Here is a 19,740-nt window from a genome sequence, read left to right as displayed (position 1 = left end):
CAGGGATTTTTGAGTGCAGCCTTCCTTTATAGACAATTTCACAACAGAAAACAATCACAGTTCTCTTGGACAACAGTAATTTGGCAAAAAGAAAGTTGTTGCTTCTAGTGTGTGTTTTGTTGTTGTTTTTGTTGTTTTTTTTGTTAGTTTGTTTTTTTTTTATCAAGGCAATAAATGGCTATGTTATTCTATTTGAGAAAATATTTCAGTAGAGATGAATAATCATATCTTAAAGGGTATGTTTTGTAAGGAAAGGCTTCAAAACTTAAAAGGCAAAAAAGCCAAATATATGTGTGTCTATCTGTATGTATATCTACCGCTGAGAACAGAAATATATCTTAAAGAATTGTGTTCTTGCCAAGGGAAATAACAAAGTTATTTTGCACTGTGTTTACAGCTAAAAACACCATTCTACTTTGCATTCAGAATGATGTGTGTGACAGGCCATTATCTGGATTATTCAATGTGTGTAATTAAGCATTTACTTTCTTTTTTCTTTCATAGTACATGTGCTGGGGTTTATAAATCTGAAGTAATAATGATCTGTGCATTTTAAAACATCATTTGAATAACTATTTTGGGAGGTTGGTCAAAAGGATTTATTTTGAAGCTTTTTGTGCCTAAAATACATTCCTTTATTTTTTTAAGATGGGCATTGAAATACAGTCTGCATTGGAGTTGAGTGCAGAAAATATCGTGGCCTGTGGTAACATACCCAGGATTTCAGACCATGTCTGTAAATCCCTGGACTGTTGGTCTGTGGGCAAACACTTGGCAGTAGTTCTTAATGCTGATGCCTTAAGGTATATTGATATTTTCCTTTTGAGAAGTAGTCATCTGTGTGAAAATCTCTGCCCCAGCCAACACAGCTCGTATGGCACGAGGAGAAGCTGGAGCAGGACCTGATGCCTTCTCTCTGGAGTTCAAATTAGCCTTGCTAGTGCCTTTATTGAAACTGCTTTAGAAAGATTTTATTTTGAGTTCTCTGTGCACTTTGTATTGAATGGAGAGGAGACCTGAACTTACCTGGAAATGTGAATTTGAGGTAACTTTTTAAAAAACCCTGTATATACCCTGCGGAGAAGCTGCCATGCCGTGTGTTGGGGATATTGGGTAACAGGACTTGCTGTGCCTCCGGCAGACCCGTGCATGCTGTAGCACCTGCTGCTAACCACTCGTGGTGTGGGTGCTTGGTGGAAGGAAGGAATGTTTCATTTTAAAATTTCGGAAGTGCACCGCATACCTCTGAAGTTTTTAAATTCTCCAAGGGATTCTGGTTGTGCTGGCCTGCAGCAGCACCGTGGGCCTGCCTGGCTTTCCTGCTGTGGCGAGGGGCTCCTGGTGTCCCCAGTGTGCCAAGAGCACCCAGAGCCACCACAGGTCCCTCTGGCAGGGGGTTTGGATGCTCCCACCACACAGGAAGGTGGCTCAGGGCTCACAGCCTGGAAATCCCTCCTGGAGGGCAGCGCCTTTCACTTGTCCTTCCTGGAGTTCCTGGAAAGAAACATTTTCTGCCTCACTGGTGAAAGATATTCTTTCCTTGTGAAAGAGGAACCGTGATATGTGGGTAGTCAGATGTTTCAGAAATGTGGGCAGTCGGATGTTTCAGCAGTCACACAGAACCGGTGGCACACGCGGAGGAGCTGGCTGTGTGAAGTGCTGGGCTGGAACTGCAGATTACTTCTGCAGGATGCTCAGCATTCAATTCCTTAATCAGTTTGGAGGGATTTTGCTTCGTGTGCCTTCTGCAGCTGATGCTGTTCACTGCAGAAGCAGCTCAAAAGCAAAATTCCCTCAGATTCTGTCAGATTTCTGTAGAAACTAATTTCATACCATAGCTGTGGACTGAAAATCAAGTTGCTTTGCATCCTTTCCTCTAGAAACACACAATCAAGTGGATGCACACTAAATGCAGATGTATTGGTCCTTGGTTCTTTGTGGACAATGCAGTTGATCTTCTCTTACAGATCATTTTCCAACTTAGATGCATTAAAGAACAGAGTGCACTTAAGCTGTGATTGCCATTCATTTGATAAAGTTGTGAGATGTCCTTGCTTGAAGCAAAACATTCTTTGTGTCTTGCATGAAACATTCAGCTCGTGTCTTGAGAAAAGGCAATGCAGTTGTCTGATTTATTCAAGTCCATGTCTTCACTTCTAAAAGAAAAAATTACAAATTTTAGGGAAAATTTGAACAGCTTGAAATCATACAAGAGGGGGAAAAAAAGTCTTCGTTAATGGAGATATTGCTCAATTGGTAACAGATCTCCCGGGGTTTTGTTTCTGATAAATAACATAACAATGCTTCCCAAAAACAGAGATGTGTTGCATCTTCACTGTGTTTCAGCTGATTTTAATGACAAAACATGTTTATTCATACTGGTGGCCCTTTGTGGGTTTTGGAGATGAGGAGGAAAAAACTGGAAAGGGATACTGTTGAATCAGTCCAGAAATTGGAAACAGCAACTGCGAAGAAGCAGCATGTTTGGGTTTTTGTGAATGTGGCATTAAAGCCTTAGCTTCATAGACATGGAAGAGGTAAACGTTGGCAAGGGAAGTGTTTCTGCCTCTTAGTACTGCTGGCCCAAGCATTTGTGTGGCCACAGAGTTTGATGCGAAATATTAACTTTCTATTTTGCATTATTTTATGTGTGGTGGTATTTTGGTGAATTATTTCAGTAGTCATTTCTCACGTGGACGTGTTGAGTTGCATTTCTAATTCATTGTTTTCTTTATACAATGTGCATTTTCTACTCTAACGAATTTACTGTGGTATGCAGCCTCCTGCACGTTCGTAATTGAGCTCCTACTCCCTGGTATTCCAGAAGAGCCGTTGAAGAGATAAGAAAATACTTGACGTGCTCATTAAAAATCATTATTCCTCTGAAGGGTCACTTGTTTTGAATTACATTTGCGAGCTCGACCAGAAAATAAACAGCAGCAGGTAGTTCTCTTTAAGCAGTCACCCCTGAAGGTGTTTTTCTTTCAGTATGTATTTCCTAATTTCTGTTACCGTATAGTTATATGTTAACATTTTTCCCTTATCACAGCCATTAAATTAGTTCATTAAATTAAGTTTTCAAATGAATCAGATGTTTGAGTCAAGCATCACAAAGCATCAGGAACCTTCAATTCCCAATTATAAAGCTAGCTAGCTGCCTTTTATGTGCTGCTGATGGCTTTCATGAATTTTGTCAGTAACAAAGGGGCTGGTCTGGCTTTCATTGAAACTTAATGCAGATTTCTCGTGCCTGTCAAGAGGGGTAGAGGAAAGCTGCAAAATAGCTTTTAATGATAAGCTGTAGCTGGCTACCTTTGATAGAAAAAGATAGTGTGCCTTGAAAAATAGGCTTATAAAAAGTACTAAAAGGGAAGAATTTTACAGCAGCACAGATAAAAACAGATAAAAGCAGGCGGTTTTTAAGAACATGTGGCTGATGCTTAAAAACCAGTTGGGGAGACTTTTGCAAGTCTCCATCGACGTGTGGGCGTCTGAGCGCTGGGACAGGGTCACAGTGTGGTGCTTGTGGCAGAAGGCCCTTGAAGTAGGTAGGGCTCCGAAAGTAAATCTCAGTCTGTGTTGCTTTTAAAACTTGTTTCTGATCATGTTTTGGCAACAGCTGATTTCATTTGCAGAACTGTCACTTTCACTTGAGTGAATTTGGTTTTTGAATGCTTTGCTACAGCTGCCATCGTTCTGCTCTATTGTGTGTGAGGTTCAGTGCTGTTTGTAAGGGCTCTTGTGCAGAGGGATTGAAAACCGAGGGGAAAAAATACAAATTTCTTACAAAAAAAAAAAAAAAAAAGCAGCCCTAGAAATGGGTGAATGAAGAAGTTGTATGACCCCAGTAGAGCTCACAGAAAAGATTGTGAGAGCTTCCCAGAGGGCATAATTTTTTCTGAGAAAATAAGAACTTAGAAAATAACTGCAGACATGACAGGAAGATAGTAAGGGGTTTTCTTTGTTCAGGAACAAATTTAACTTCTTAGTAAAGTAAATACAGTCCAGATGGCTGGAAAGTACAAGATGCTCCCAGGGGTTAGGGTGGAGGTTGGATGAATTAAGCTTTGTAGAAGTCAGAGGTGAACAAGTGAAAGATGAAAATGCAGTTACAGACTTTTTTAAAAAAAAAAAAAAAAAAAAAAAAAAAAAAAGTATAGTTCTTCCTGAGGTTTGGGGCTGGATTGAGCCTTTCATGATAGTGGTTAAATGAAAGTGTATGAAGAGGCAAAGTTTCTGTTTGTTTATCAGAAAGTAGGAAGAAAATGGATAAAAGCAGTTTTTCTTTTGGTTTTCTTTCAGCAGTGGAGATGGTCAGTTTTAAAGTTATCATTTGTTTAACTTCCAAATACGGTTTGTTTCAACAAATGAGTGTTTTGGTACTTTGTAGCTGAGGAAAAAGATCTAAAGAACTGTGTGCACACTGTTATTACCTTTGCAGCAGTGCTGTTGTTACAAATCCAGCTATGACTTTATCCAGAAATTATTACTGGAAGAAAATAGCACCAGACACTTGAAGTTTACATTGTGAAATGTGTTCAGCTCGTCTACCACCAGGCACGCAGGCTGTGCCATGCACTCAGTCGCTCTGTGGGGTGTGGGGAAAGGCTTCCCTCCAGTCTGTGGCTGCAGGGCTTCCTTTTCCTTTCCTCTTTTCTCTTTCTGGTTTTGGGTGTGGTAGGAGACAAGTTCGGACAGTCTCAGAGTGAGATGTGCAATCACAGTAACCTTGCTGGAACCGCTCAGTAGTAATGCTGCTGAGGTACAATGGGGGTAAACACTTTCACATCAGAGCTGGAGGAGAAATCTGCGTGCTGGAGCAGGTGTAGGGTTGCTGTAGATTTGATGACTTAAAAATAAGAACATGATATGAAAGGAAAAGATGGGATTAGAAAGGAATCAATGGCTACGTAGGTGGTCCAAGCATCGAGTTAGCAGGCATCGCATCATTTCCTAGTAAAGACATCCTGAATGGGTGTTTTCTGCAGTAAAACATCAAAGACAGTTTGCAAAAATCATGCTCTGAAATGACATCTAACGTGAGAATGTGTTGGATCTTATTGATACTTTTAAAAAAAATAAAAAAATAAAGTATGAAAAGATTCCCTACAGACTTTGCATTGCTTTTTATCCTTGGGCAGACCATTATTGCTGTACCAGTACTGTAACGGCAAATGTTTAAGTGTGTTTTTTTCTGTGCAAGTCTAATGAGAACAGCGTGTCAAATGCACATACCAGGGTCCTGGTCTTATTATCACATGTCAGACACAGGGGCAGAAGTCTGGCTCCCTGAAATGTCCATGCCTTCCTTGAGGTGAGGATGCTGCAGAGGACGTGTTGGGCTGAGAATAAAAAAGGACTAAATAAGTGCAGGGCTGGTTCCTAGGAGCAAACTAGTATATTTGTGATTCCCAGGCATAGGAGGTTAGTCTAAGGAATGCTGATAGGCAGTTCTCGTGACAAGAGCACACATGGCAATAGCAGAAGAGGACCAACGATAAAGTTGTTGTAAGTGCATTGAAAACTGAATGCAGGAGTTGGAGCAAAGAACGAAAGGACGGACCTGCGAAGGGTGGAGGGTGGGATTTCCTCACGCTTCTAGCACTCTTGACATTTTTGAGCAACTGTGCACTGCTGAGAGTAGGGTCCTGGAAACCACTAGGTAGGAGTGGTTGGGGTGGATAGCTTCTGGTGAGAAGCCAAGAACAATTTTTAAAGTGTGCAGTGCAGCATATTAGTAGATGAAATCTGGTGGTCATAATGAGACTGTAGCAAAAGCTAATGAGTTGGAGTTGACACTGAAAGACTGGTGGAAATTCAGTCCATTCAGTCTCAGGCACAAGAAGAAAGCAGGAAACCTGGAATAGCAAAAGGTAGGAGAGGAATCATGTTGGGCTTTCACATTTGTATCTTCTTTTCTTTTTAAGAATTTAAGATATATTTTTTTTCCAATAGAGATTTAAAGTCTAAAGAGTCATAATATCAGAATATATGTGGTACAGGACAAAGAAAGCTGTGAAAATAAGATCAGGATGCAAGGTGGGTAGGCAGGGGCTTTAAATAGCAGTTGGAAAATGCTAGATGGCTTTTTGGTGATGATTACCCAAACCTTGGGGACAACTGAAAAATTTTGTGTGTATTGTGTGTAGCTTTTTCTTTTTTTGTAATTAAGGATGAGGGAGCATAGTCCACCTCCCCTTGACAGACCTTGAAGCCAACAGTGAGCACTTGTATTTTGTCTGTTTTGAAATACTAGTCACTGAAAGAGATGCACTATATTCACAAGTGTGAATGAATAGAGCTTGACTAATCCTGCTTTCAGTCAGGATTTCACCTTGTTTCAAGGGGGCGAGGCAGGGCAGAGGTATGCAATGCTCAAATGATTTTCCCAAGGCCAGGCAGGACGCCTGTTACAGAGCTGTGCCTGTCATCCAGACCCTTAAGTCCATTCAGGTGATTTCTGAAACTGCCACTTTTCACTACTTGGACTGCATTTATATCAACTAAGTTTAAGTAATAATGCAGTGCTTAAAATACCCTACCTGAAAAGATCTTTGCAAACTTGCTTGAACATGGTTAGTAATTAAAATAGATTCTAGGCTGCAGCTGTATTCTTTATAACACTGAATTGCTGAGCACTGAGCCTTTTATAGTGGGATCCGAGGTAAATGGAGTAACAAACAAACAGTAAGGGAAATCTGAATTAGCATTTTCATATTTACATGTATTTAGCTGAGCCAGAATTCATAATTTAAGCCTTTTAAAAATTCTTAAATAGCTTTGTCACGTTTGTCTAAAATCAAGTTCTACTTTCTCATGCTAAAGCTTGCACTGACAGTAGTGAAAGCTCAGCCTGAGTAGCAGTGTTACATGGACTCTGCTCTGTAGTTTCTTGCTGTTCTGGTCATGCATCTTGGTGCAGCAACTGTAGGTAAAAATAAAAATGAACTGTGTGTTTTTAATCAGAACCAGCAAATCATTTCTGGCATAGCTTGATACTGCTCTGCTCTAATTGTGGAAATATGCGGTATATTCTAAATACTGCCTTGCCTTACAATCTGCATAGTTTGGGTAGTCAAAGCACAGGGTAGTTCTCTGTATAGCATCATCAGTAAGATTAAATTGAAAAGCTTTTAGTGTTCATTTTCCTCTGTGTTACTGAGAGTAATAAAACTAAAAAAATAGCTTTCGAGTAGTCTTCTAAATCTCAGTACAGACTTCAACATATCAGCTGATGTTTTATTTTGCTATCTAATTAAGGTAATGACTAGAGAAATATTTTTTGCTGTACTATTTGTCATTAAGCCAAGTTGCTTTTTTTTTTTAATCTTTACGTTTAGATCTTCAGCATCAACTAAAAAGGAAGGGAGTACTCATGTGTTTGTAACTTCAGAGAAGGTGAGCTATCTAAGACCAGAGGCCCTTTTTGGTAGATTGAGGGTAGTAGTCACTTAGTGCTCCAGGCAGCTCTGAACTAAAACTGATGAGTCATAGAAGTGTTGAACATTGAGTGTCTTTGATGTTCTCCTTGATGTTCATCCCCCCACAGAATATCTACATTGTGGGTTCTGTGAGCAATGAAGGGCCTGGTGGAGGCTGAAGGAGCAGCATGCTGACAATGGACGGGGTTTTCTATAATCCCCAGGGACTCTGTAATCCTTATTTCATCTATTAACACTCACAATACAGGTCTGGGTTTTGTGTTTTAGGCCTTCTCTGAAGGGTAAAGCTGATACTATAACTGAAAAGAAGAGGGAGCATTCCCTTCCCCAGCTGTGAGCTGGGACTGTCGTAACTCCTTAAAGAAGGCCATGCTTGGTGTTTCGTGTGGAGATGTCTTCCCTGGCCCTGTGGGCCTCCTTGGATGACAGAGCCATATCCCTTCCTCCTTTCTGAGAAGCATTGAGCATTTTTTTCCATGATCTGTTTAATTCAAAAATGGGGCATTCCAAAATTTCCAATCTTGTCATTCTAAGAGTGGATTTCTTGAGTACTGGTGTAATAATCCTCCTACACAAGCAAATTCTTCTAACATCTCTGTCTGAAGTTGAGGCATTTGTCTGTCTTCATACCATCCAAACTTCTTGAGTTGACTTGTCTGGCGCACTAAAAACATCAAGCTTTCTGTCTTTCATGAGTTTTGTTTGCTTTGTTTTTTTCCTTCTGAAAATAATTTGGGCTCTTTGTAGCACATTTTGTTTTTGTTCTGTTTTTATGACTTTTTCCACTTGCTTTCCTTCAGCTGCAGTGGAGAGAAATTAAATTCAGTTGTAGCCCTGATTAAAATCTTCACTTAATTGAGTTGCAAATTTGTGATGACAGATATTTGTCAGGGTGGTGATGATCAGTACCTCTTTGCATTCCTGGTACCTTTCTGAATTCTGATGATACTCTCTGGTTTTATCACTGCTTATGTTCATTTCTCCTCTTTTTCTCTCTTCTCTACATGAAGCTCAGCACAGGGTGTTAATTGCTTTTTCCATGATAGAGTAACTTGTTAATTAGCTGTCAAGAAAATCTAGTCCTTTTGTGAGGCCTGTCTTGCATTTCCCTTGGAGTGTCTCTGATGCTTGCTATCATCACACAGGGTCTGAAGGCCAGTAGATCTCTAGTACTGGAAGTGCCATTGCACATTCCCATATGCTTTTTTTTTGGCTTCCTTCAGGGATGATTTGTAGTGGTGATAAGCTTTATTGAAACAACTGTGAACTGAGAAGTTGTAGCGGAAATCTATTCATTAGGCTAACGTAGGAGATACTGTATAGGGTGCGAGGGGTATACTACCATTAGTGCTTTTTTCATCCACTGTTCAAGTAACCACCCAGGTTTTCATAGCAAAGCTCCTCACTGGCATTCCCCATCTTGCTGTCAGGGAATGCTGCAGGACTGAGTCTTTTTACTGATAATAGAGTTGAGGTTTGGGGTTTCTGGTTGAGAGAGGTATATTTTGGTGAAATCCAACAAAGGAGTAGAAATTGCAATTAAAAAAAATAATAATCATTAGGCAATGATGCTCAATAATACAACCGAAGTTCTCTCTCTAACCTTCTGGAAGTATATTTGTGTATACCTCTCAGTTGCTGAGCTTTAAGTAGAGAAGTCTCATGGCCCTGATAGTGATTGTACACCACTTCTGTATCCTATTATGTCATCTATTTTGTATGCTGAGAGCTGAGAGTGGAAAAGATGCAAACATGGTTAGATTGTCAGTTGTTTCCTATGAAGAAATCTCTGTTTGGTGGAACTGTTTGCATTCCTGTGGTCAGTGGTATAAGGAAATACCATGTTATGAAAAATTCCCAATTGTTTCCTTAAGGGCTCTTTTAGAGTTGCACAATCTTTTGATGGTTTTGTTTGTTATTTAAAAAAAAAGGGGGGGGGGGAAAGTTGCCAGCTCTTCAGTTCAGAACTCAAAATTCTCTTAAATATTTACTAGGGCTTTGCTTTCTACACTCAAGGTTTGGATTCAAACCAGAAGTGTATTTTCTTAATATGCGCTGATCAACCATTATAATGTGAGTAGTTGAAGATTATATTTTCATTCCAGAGGATGTTTCTTTGGGATATCCCATCAGTTCCTTGACTATCCATCATTGTGATTACTCATACTTTCTGGATGCAGCTCTAAAACATTACTTCTTTCTCTGAGTGAGCAGGGGAAAGCTCTCAAATAACCAAGTGGCTTTCACTTTAATTCTCGAGAAGAGAAATGGCATCTTTGACACACAAATCCATTTGTCTTGCAGGCTGAAGGCTTCTAACATTTAATGTGTACTTGTGTTTTCAATATCCTGTTAGGATTTGTGTAATATGTCTAATTTTTGACATATGCATTCATTCAGATGTATTCCAAATTTCTGAAGCTGCTCATGTTCAATATTTGTCTTACCGCTGTCATATCTCAAGTTAAAATCAATCTCTCTTCCTAGCCCATTCATCCAAGAATGTCTTCATTTTCCCTGAATTGAGAGCTGGCTTTGAGATGATGTTTACTGTATGACTCTTAGTCCTTTTGCAGATATTTTTCCCCCTGTCCTTGATATGATCTACATCCTTCGGTATTAGATGTGCAATTTCATTTTGGCTGTAGAGGCATTTAATTAATCTTTACTCTAGTGAAGAAAGCTTCATGCATGTCTTAAGCGGTGCTAAGCTCAGCGAAGCCAACTGCTGGTCAGTGCCTACACCAGAGGGTTTCTCAACCATGCCGCGGGAGTGGTAGGGTAGGATGAGAAGACCCCGATCGATTAAGCAGAGTGAATTAGGACATGACACCAATGTTGTGGTACTATTACAGTTGTTGAGGGTTTTCTTTATTTGATTATGGGAATTTTAAACTGGGGAGAGGGGAAGAGATTATGAAAATGTGTGCAGTGCTATTGAGGAGCAGGGATGTGAAGGAGAAGAAATGGCTGGTAGCAAAGAGCTGGTGACAAGCAGCAGGAAAAGCATCTGCTCAGGGGCCTGTGATGTTACTAGCATAATGGCTCTAGCCATCTTCCTCCCTGCTCCCTTCTGCTGACAGCTGTAGGGTCTCTGGCCTCCAAGGTGGGGGCACAGCCTGGCCACTGCTTGCCAGAGCTCATGCTGGCCCCGTGGTGGGTACTGTGGACTCCAGGGGACTAAAACATGCTGACCACCACCATAAGGGCCACTGGGCCCTGGGCTGACGGAGCCGAGGAGGGCACTGAGGTCTAACAGAGCAGCTGCCAGCCTACAACACAACATCTCCTCTTGCCGGTGACAGCTACGCTTAAAATAACTGATCAGGAGCTCACATAGAAATAGCATTCCCTTATCTCCAGCAGCGTGAAGTAGATGAAAAATAAACCGTACTCATGCCAAGAATAAATGGCCACGTTCAAGTGTCTAAATTCCTGCTGCTGTGGAGTGCTCTGGCTGTAACGTGGTGCTTTTTGGTGCCAGCCCGTGTCCCCTGCCCTCCCCAGCCGCTGCCATGGGTCCCTGGGTGCGCTCGGTGAGGAGCAAACATGCCCCAGGCCTGCCCCCGGCTCATGCTCCTGCTGTCCTTGAAGGCAGGGGAATTCCAGTGGTGGCTGCTTACCTGGGGTAATGCTGAGTGCCAGCACGTCCTTTGCTCCTGAGTGCAAACTGGCTGAAAACAACGCCAGAGTTTCTTTTTGCAACGTTTATTTTTCTAGTGAGTGGGGAACTAGCTTTCTCTAACACAGTAATGTAGGGAAAGTAGACTGTGAATATCTTGTGACAGCAGTGCCTTACATTAGTTTTGTATCGTTCTACTTACTTTTTGTGCACTTCTTCTTTGAAGTCAGTTCTGTGAAGTTGAAACCACAACAGCACTGGATAATCCACACACTTCAGTAAAGGAGAAAGGGCTAGGCTGAAGTGTTGAAACTGTTGAAGTACTTGTATGTACTCAGAAGACCAAACCTGTAATGCTTGAGGATACAGTGTTCAAGTCCTGGAGGAGTAACAAGGCAAAGCTGGTGATGGTTAAATTTGTTTCAATTTAGATAAATACAAATGGTTAGCTGGTTAGAAAGAAGCACCATCTGTGCCTGACGGTAGAGCTCAATGTCACAAGGCATAAAAAGTCTAATATACGATGAGTCGATCTTTTTAATTAAAATTAATAAAAGCACGTGTTCTGTATGCGTGTATGAAATCAAGGAGCCTGGCCTCCATCCACCAGGAAATAATTGTTTTTCCTCAGAGGAGTGGTTAAGGGAAAAGGGAAGGTGATGGAAATAGATTTTGTTGGGTTTGACTGGAGACAGTTTATGCTCAAAGACTGAGAAGACAAAAGATGATAAAAGCAAACAATCGCTATTTTATTTACTCGTTTTACTTTCATGTTAAAAGATGAAGGCGAGAGGGAAACCCATAGCTGCTCGGTGGTAGGAAGGGGTCAGGGAGAGGCGGTGGTTGCCGTGTGAACTTTGCATGCCAGCAGCTATGAAGCTGCCTGCCTTCAAAGAGGGGAATTGTGTTCTTGATTGTGCTTCTCTTTCTCCTGCTTCCCACCCTGGTCAGGGTCTGCCCGCCCAGCAGCTCAGCAGGCATTTGGCTGCTCTGAAGTTCAGCTGCTGGCTTGGGGAGGAATTACAGAATATGGGGGTTATTTTACAAAATTCAGCAGGTAGCTGGGTTTGGTTTCTGTTTGCAGCCCGCTGTGCATGAGGCACATGGCTGGGTTCCCCACCCAGGCACTCTTAAATGAGACTTCCCTGTGCTGAGATTTATTATTTTAATGAAGAATGCATTGTATGGTATCAAAGTAAAACATAATTAAATTAAATATTCTAAAAAAGAGTTCAAGAAACCTAATGTAGTGTTAATGATTTCTAAAGTTTTAAGTGTACAGCATATTCCAGTAATACTGAAAAGCCTACCACAAGTCATTAATCTTTTTTTCTACTTTACAGGTCAACTGCATTAATAGAGCAAGGAGAGCTGTGGAAAAAAATCAAGGTACCCAAAACATTTTATTACGTGAATTCTTGGCTGTGTTCTTGCTGGTCATTTAGTGTAATGATTTTAATTGGGGGGTGGGGGATAACTGAATTAGCAAGCTGCCACTTTAAAGTGGCTTTATTGAAGCAATTGTGGTTTTTATCTGTGCTTTTTAATCTCACTACGGTTGTGTAAAATACTTTTGTGGGGAGAAGCTGTGCATTAGCTTTGGGATGAGTGCTGGAGCCTGCACAGCACTGCCTAACACTTGCTTTAAGGGCACACAGAGCTTCCTATGTGCATGGGCAGCAAGATGGCCTCCAGCTGGGTGCTGCCCACTGGTCCAACCATCCCAGCTGAGCAAAGGCAATGCTTGCAGCTTGGCCCTTTGTCACGGTAATTAACAAAATTCAGCACTTTATTTAACTGTTACTTGTATGATTCCTAAAGCTGCAAAAGGAGGAGTATGAAGTCTGCAAAAGCTGAGCAGTAGCTGATATTTTACAAGTTAGGAACTCTTCAGTTTTTATACCTTTTCCAGACACTTCTATTTTGACTTACAAGTGTTACTGTGCTATGGCTAGGATATACAATATTGTGTTCCTCACTTTCATAATAATAGGCAGCAAACATTCTCACAATGCTTTATGGATTTCCTTTCTTTTTTTTTTTTTTTTTAGTTGGAGAAAGTTTATCTCCTTTATTTGTCATGATTTTGGAAAGAGAGGGGAGTGAGTGGATAAGCAGATAGAGCCATAGCAGATGCTATTGAATTTCTTCTTCCCAAATAAATTCATGTGCATAAAGAAGAAACTGGAGATGAAAGAGTACAACAAAGTTATTTCTGTCCATTGATTATACGTTTAGTTGGAACATAATTTCTTCGACAGAAGCACAGGAACACCTTGCAAATGCAGGGCTGAGGCAGAAGCAAGGAAGAAGTCAAAATGTAAAGCAGACATTTTTTAAGTAAGAGCTTACTGCATCCTTCCATGCTCTTCAAACTGAATAGTGCTGAGATACAAAGCTGTCTTCTTCCCATAAGAATACGTGAAATTGCTACTTAGGAATGCTGTTGTAGTGAGCTCTGCAGCTTTCTGCCCTGTTCAGGAGTTTATGCTAGGTGAATGTATTTATAGCTGTGTAGGTTGTTCATGCGCCACATACAAAAGTCTGATACAGGCAAGAGTACGGTTCATACAGAAGTAATCTCTCAAATTTCTACTTCCAATAGAGTTTTTAGAGAATGATTACATCAAGCATTTGTTTTGGCTTTGCGATTGGGGAAAAAATAACGTGTGTTTTCCTTTTGAGTGGTGTCCGCAGAGGGTGGGAAGCTGAGAGAAGGGCAGAGCAGCCTACAGTGCTGGTAAAAATGAAAGGTGTCCAGTTCTTGGCCTGCCAGTGGGTGATTACACTTACATGGCAGGCGGTGCAAAATTGCTCTGCTTAGTTGCTGGCACAGAACTGGCAACACAGAGAAATCCTGTCCCAGAGCAGTGAAGCCGTGGCATCATCAGCGTATTCATTGGAGGTACCTTTTATTTCAAGAAATGCTGAGGGACTAAGGAGTCCCTTCTTTGCTCTCTTCCACCTTTTTAAGCAAGGCCTTCTATGGTACCTGGGGTGTTCAAAGCTCCAGCAGTTCCCAGGGGCTCGGCAGGCTGTCTGTCTGTGCCGTAGGCGCTGTGCTCCCCAGCGCAGGCGCCCCCAGGCTCTGGGTAAGACAGGAGCTGGCAGAAAGCACGGGAAGGAATTTGTGTGCAACTGGAAAAGAGATACAGGCGAGCCTCAGACGTTTTTATCTGGCGTCTCCATGCTGAAGGAGAGGTTTCTATCTCCTTGCCCAATTTAGACAAGAGATTTTATTCCAGACGTCTTCTTGCCCATGACTGTGCAAAACCTGTCAGATCCTTTTCCTGACACTTTCTCCCTCGTCAGTCCCTCTAAAAGACTTCAAAAGAGTTTTTCCCTATTGCAAAAGGAACCAGACATGGTCTTTCTTTACTAGCCCTGCATTCGAAGCATTGATAAGTAACATGTGGCTGGCTCCAGGCTGCAGACTTTCCCAGCAGTTTAAGGAAACACTGCTAATCACTCGGTTTTAAAGGAAACTATAGGATCCTTCTCCCTTCTCTGCTGCTGCTCATTTGGGTAACATATCCCAGGAGCTATTATTCCCTTCTGTCTGAAGCTGTCAGGATTCACCACTGTCTTTCTGGTTGCTGAAAAATAACAAATATTTTTCATTTTTCCATGTCGGACGAGATTCTTTATTGATAACCCATGTCACAGCTTTGATTTTTTTTTTTTTTTTTCCATAATGCCTTTTGGATCATTGCTGTTTGGAGCACTTATTTCAGGAGTGCCCTAGCAGAAAGAAAAATATTATTTTTAAAACTAGAGACTGAGCAAGAGGAGCTTGGAATCCAAATGCACTGTCTTCAGTAATTGTTTAAACCTGTCGTGCTGTTTGGCAAAGGTCTGAACCAAGCGGTCCTTTCCTTAAAATGGAGCTGGGGCTGCTGCTTCAAAGAAAGGGGATGCCTGAGGACAGCCTCTGATCCTTTTAATAAGAGCAGGGCTCACTTGAAAGGCAAGGCGGCAGGTGCAGGAAGAATGTAACCTGGGGGGCTTATGGGTTTGCTCAATAACTCCAGGCTGGTGCACCGCCTTGTAGCAATAGGAGAACACAGCTTCTTATTTCCTGCTTTGTTTGGGGATCGAGCTAAAAGCAAACAGTACAAAAATATAGTCAGATGGAAGATGAATGTAAATCTGTGTTCAAATTTCTTGCCTAAATTGCTTTTTTTGTTTGAAAAGAAAAGAAAGTCATCCTGGCCCTGAAGTGCAGAGAGGCCAGCAGCAATCCCCAGAAGCATTTAACCTGGTCAGATAAAACTGGGAGTTGATCCTTAACTTTTGGGCTGCCTGCTCACCTCTGCATGCATGGTCCTTGTGAGGAAGGGCAGATGCTTGTGAATCTGTGGGGGTTTTATGCTTTTTCAGTCTGTCTCATAAGAAGCGTGTTTCTAGGCTCTAAGTGGCATTGCTAGTTTTGCTAGAAATTAAAGCTCTAAAATCACCTTACACCCAGCACTGAGGAAGAAGTCAATGCAGGGCAGGCTAGGACAACTACCGAAACATTTCTGTTTATTACCGAAGTTGGAGCTGACCAAACTTTTTGTCTCTAACCTCCCTAAGTATCAGTCTATTGTGTCTCAGTTTCACTCATGGTCCAGGCCCTGTCTGCAGGGTGACTGTGACGGTGCAGGTGAAGGTTGTGCCTCTAACCCGGCTGCTGCGGGCTTTGTGCTGTTGAGCCCTGGGCCTTCAGAGCCCACACAGGGACTAGATGTTGCTCGTGGGGTTATTTTAAGCATGTACTTGAGTGCTTTTTTTCACCCAACACAACTTCTGACTCGTACATCTTTTGACTCATCTGTCTCTTACATTGCAAAGCATGATCTCCATTTTCCTACCAGCCCTCACCCTCCCAGGCCAGCAGTTGTGACGACCATTGACTCAAAATCCATTTAACCTCACCCCTTCCCAGGCTGGAGCAATGGAAACTGCTTAATAAGTGCTTACTGCTGGATACATGCCATTTCAGGCCAATGTGAAAAGCTTGATCACCTCCTTCCATCAGTTCCCAGCTGTACCGTAGGATCTCAGAGGCCTGGGGTCCTCCTGCTCGGTGTGACTTTCTTGTCCCCACTGAGTGCTGAGCCCAGGGTGAGCCTCCTTGGTTTGGGCACTTTTGTCATCTGGGCCACTTCCCAGGTAGGGCTCTTCAAACAGCAGCGGCTTGATAGTCATATCTGCGTGAATAATGAAGCAGGATATGGGTACAAGTGCAGCTCTGCCTTAAATGACCCTTCCCAATAAATATTTGCGAAAATAAGTTACTTGGTCAGTCCATTAACAGAAACAAAACTAAACATGCAGTTGGGCTTGCGCACATAAAATAATGTTGTAATCGGAATGTCTCATTCTCTGCCATGAATCAATTTGAAGATATTTTATTTTTTTTTTAGCATGAGAGGTTTCAGAGCAGGAAAGTCTTTTGGGTTAACCTTCTCACTAAATATTTGTAGTTGCTGACAGTAATATTTGTTCATACTGTGTCTGCAGTCTGCATTTTTTTCCACTTAGAATGGAAAAAGAGATCTGTATGGGGCGTGAAGACAACTGTATTTTCTGTACTTCTCTGGAACTGGAGCTCCTCACTTGTTGGACTGCTTTCCCGTTCAGCTGAAGAAACGTTTTGGAGCTCGGTCCCTGTTGCTTGGCTGGTGGCAGCCACGTGCTGTGCTGGACGTGATGCTGGTGCTGTACCTCCTCCACCTCTCCAGCCCTCCCCGCTGGTGGCAGCGCTCACGCTGAACTCAGCTGTTCCCTCTGACCGCTTGCATCAAAGCGCTGGAGCTCTGCCCAGATACTCGTAAACAAATGAAACGCGGTGTGGGATATATATTGTGCAAGCTAAAGTAATCAAAGAGAATATAAAAAAGACAAAGGGAGATCCTGTTCGACCGTTCTGCAGTTGTTGCCTTTCTCATGAAAAAGCACTTCTTTTGTATGTAGTTCCTGTTGCTTTATTACACGTATGAAAAGATTGTGTGATTTAGGTCTTTGAGAAACATCAGCTTCAACAGGAATTGTCATTTAAAAAGTAGGAGCTGGTTCTTTCTTCAGCACCAAGCTGAAGATTTTCTGTCTTAAGAGATCCAATGTCAAAGTTGTTCTGGCAAGACTTGGCTAAACTTAACCCCCCTCTCACTGCAGTGGAAAGCTGTAAGAGAAAAGCTTTAACAGTGGAGGCTGAGGAAGCTTTTAAAGTACAAGAGGAGAAAGCATCAACCCAGGGTACTTCTAGAATTGCTGCTGTGTCCGCAATCCATGGTTGCAAGGAAGACAACCAAATTCATGCAGCCTTCTAAAGTCTTAGTAGCTGATCTAGGCTTTGTGCAGGATTTCTTTAGATAGTATTCCTGTTGTGGACTTAGGAAAAAGACAATATGTCTTTCAAAGGCATTATTTTCAGTAAGTTAAAATCCTGAACCATGGGCACTGCGCTTTTTTTCCACAAGTACCTGGAAGGTGTTGAAGAGCTCTGGATGGCTCACCACTCTTTTCCCCTTCCCTTTCCTATGCCCCTATCTTGGAAGCAGTTTTCTGGCAGCTGATAAGTTTCTATATCTCATTCCCTGTCAAATTCCTTGGGCTGTGCAATAAAGCAGTTTCATGCTAGGCGGGAAGAGGAAGAGGACAGCATGAATGGAAAGTATCCGATTGCACTGGGATCGGGGGAGCTTGGCTGTCGTTTCCAGAGGGAATTGCAGGGAGGGAATGCAGCCGAGCAGTGGGAGGGAAGCAGTGGAGCTCTGGATTGCACCAAGCAACAACAACAAAACAAAAAAACAAACCAAAACAAAAAAACTATTTTGAACAAACTTGTTGGTTTTCTGCTTTTTCAGTTGATGAGAGCAGGCTGTTAAAAGTTAGTAGCACAGACTGTGTTATCTTACCCTGTTAATGATGAATTAATGAAGACCAGCTCTGGAAAAATGAGGTGATATAATTACTAGCTTGTGACATGCTGATCAGATTTTCAGCTGTTTCTATGTGATGCTGGAATTGAAGCTGAAAATTTTCATTCAGCATTGCAGATTGGCATACGTTAAATCAATAGGCTTATAACTGAAAAAAGACAGATCTAGATACTGTTTCCAAAAGGTAAAATCATTCCATTTTGCTAGCATTATAACTATTAATGAAATTTAAATGTCACCCTATCTCAGCCACACCACGCTTATTTTTTAAAATGCTCCTTAGTCCAGGAGCAAGCCTGTACTTGATGGCTTAAAAATACCGTATCTTTTTATGAGCATAAAAAAATGTTGCTAGATATGTATCAGCTCATCATTGTGACTTACAGTGGAGATTGTTGGGTTGTTTTTTAGCAACCCAGTCTGGTTTGGCTTTATTCATAAGCTGAGTGGAATGAATGAAGAATGAGTGTTTAAAAGTTGAACTTTTTCCAAAATAATTATAAGCCTTAAAACTTCCATCCACTCGATACTGATTTAATAATTTCAACAACAGCCTGTCTTTTTAGGATTATTCTTTTCCCTTTGTGCATTGCACTGTATATAGTACCGCTGACCTTCTTAGCAAATGTTGATATTTAGAAAGTCAGTTTAATAAACACTCTGCTTTTTGTTGCGCCTCAGCTGAAGCTGGATTTACTTCCCAACAGTTCAGTTGTAACAACAGGAGGGCTCTGTCATTCTGCGAACGAGCAGTCACTCTTCACAGAGAACATCTTGCATTCAACTTTGTTAAATGTGGACCGAGTTTTAAGACATGGTTTAGTGTGTACCCCGGCATATCAGGGTAAAACAATGCCAGTCGAGCGGTTTGCAGCTGAGGCTCTCTTAATTCTGCTCCTAAAGGGCCTGTGCTGTTAGCTGAGTTTTTCCAAGGCTGTAGCCTCTGCTTGTTATCAGCACAGGGTGCTAGGAAACGTGACTTGTCTTGTGTTATCTTTAAGCTGATGAGAGTCTTGGTGAAGAGAGGATGGGGGGAAAAATATCTCTGATGTAAAGTGAGTGTGAGTCCATTTTTTATGCTCAGTCTGTATTATGGAATCATTTTTAGTGGTCAACAGTTGCTGCTATTGCGTGGTGTCAATGCTTCCGTATGGAGAAGCAAACACAGGATTTTGCATCAAACCATTCAGATTGAGGTTTATCTATATGGGTGTTTGGAATTAACTGCAATTAGAACTTTGGATTTTAAGTATAATTTATCCATGCTGCTGAATTAAGGTTAGCATAAAAATGATGACTTACGATTGATGAATCAAATCTGTTTGTTTTGATCTTAGGTCTGTGCTTAACTGTAAGGATGTCATAGACCCATTATACTTGATGTAGGCTGCAAATTAAGGTTAAGTTAGTTCTTCTAAGCTAAAGCAGTCCAAGACCCCAAATGTAATTACTGAGCAGCAAAACAAGCCCCTTTGTTTACATTGTTTGCATTCTTTGGATATGTGATCCTTATTTAAAAAAAAAAAAAAAGTATAAAAAATAATAAAAACCACAAGAGTTACAAGGCTGGTTATAAAATTGTGAATAAATGATATTAGGAGCACTGGCATGCTCCTGTGAAGGAGCAGAAGGAGGTAAGTTTATGAATGCTCTTAAAGGAGGAAGCCTGTTGATACCAGTCTCAAGCTTGCAGGAGGAAGTAGCCTCAGAAAATATCAGTGTTGCTTTCAGGACGTTGGTAACTGGACTC

At 41.5% G+C, this 19,740-nt stretch overlaps 1 protein-coding gene across 3 annotated transcripts in view; it reads left to right on the top strand.

Annotated features, from left to right (window-relative positions):
- Positions 1-19,740, top strand: part of ADD3 (adducin 3) — a 96,418-nt gene that overhangs the window by 22,346 nt on the left and 54,332 nt on the right. For 2 of the 3 annotated variants that reach the window (XM_082765039.1, XM_082765035.1), the window contains exon 2: positions 12,408-12,453. The gene's annotated coding sequence lies outside the window, so the exon portion shown is untranslated. Of the gene's footprint in view, positions 1-5,783; positions 5,874-12,407; positions 12,454-19,740 lie in introns of those variants that run through there. The other variant, XM_082765036.1, reaches the window with a different exon arrangement.

Source organism: Aythya marila, assembly GCF_965140915.1.
Source record: "Aythya marila genome assembly, chromosome: 7".
Lineage (NCBI taxonomy): Eukaryota > Metazoa > Chordata > Aves > Anseriformes > Anatidae > Aythya > Aythya marila.
This window is presented reverse-complemented; position numbering and strand designations above follow the sequence as displayed.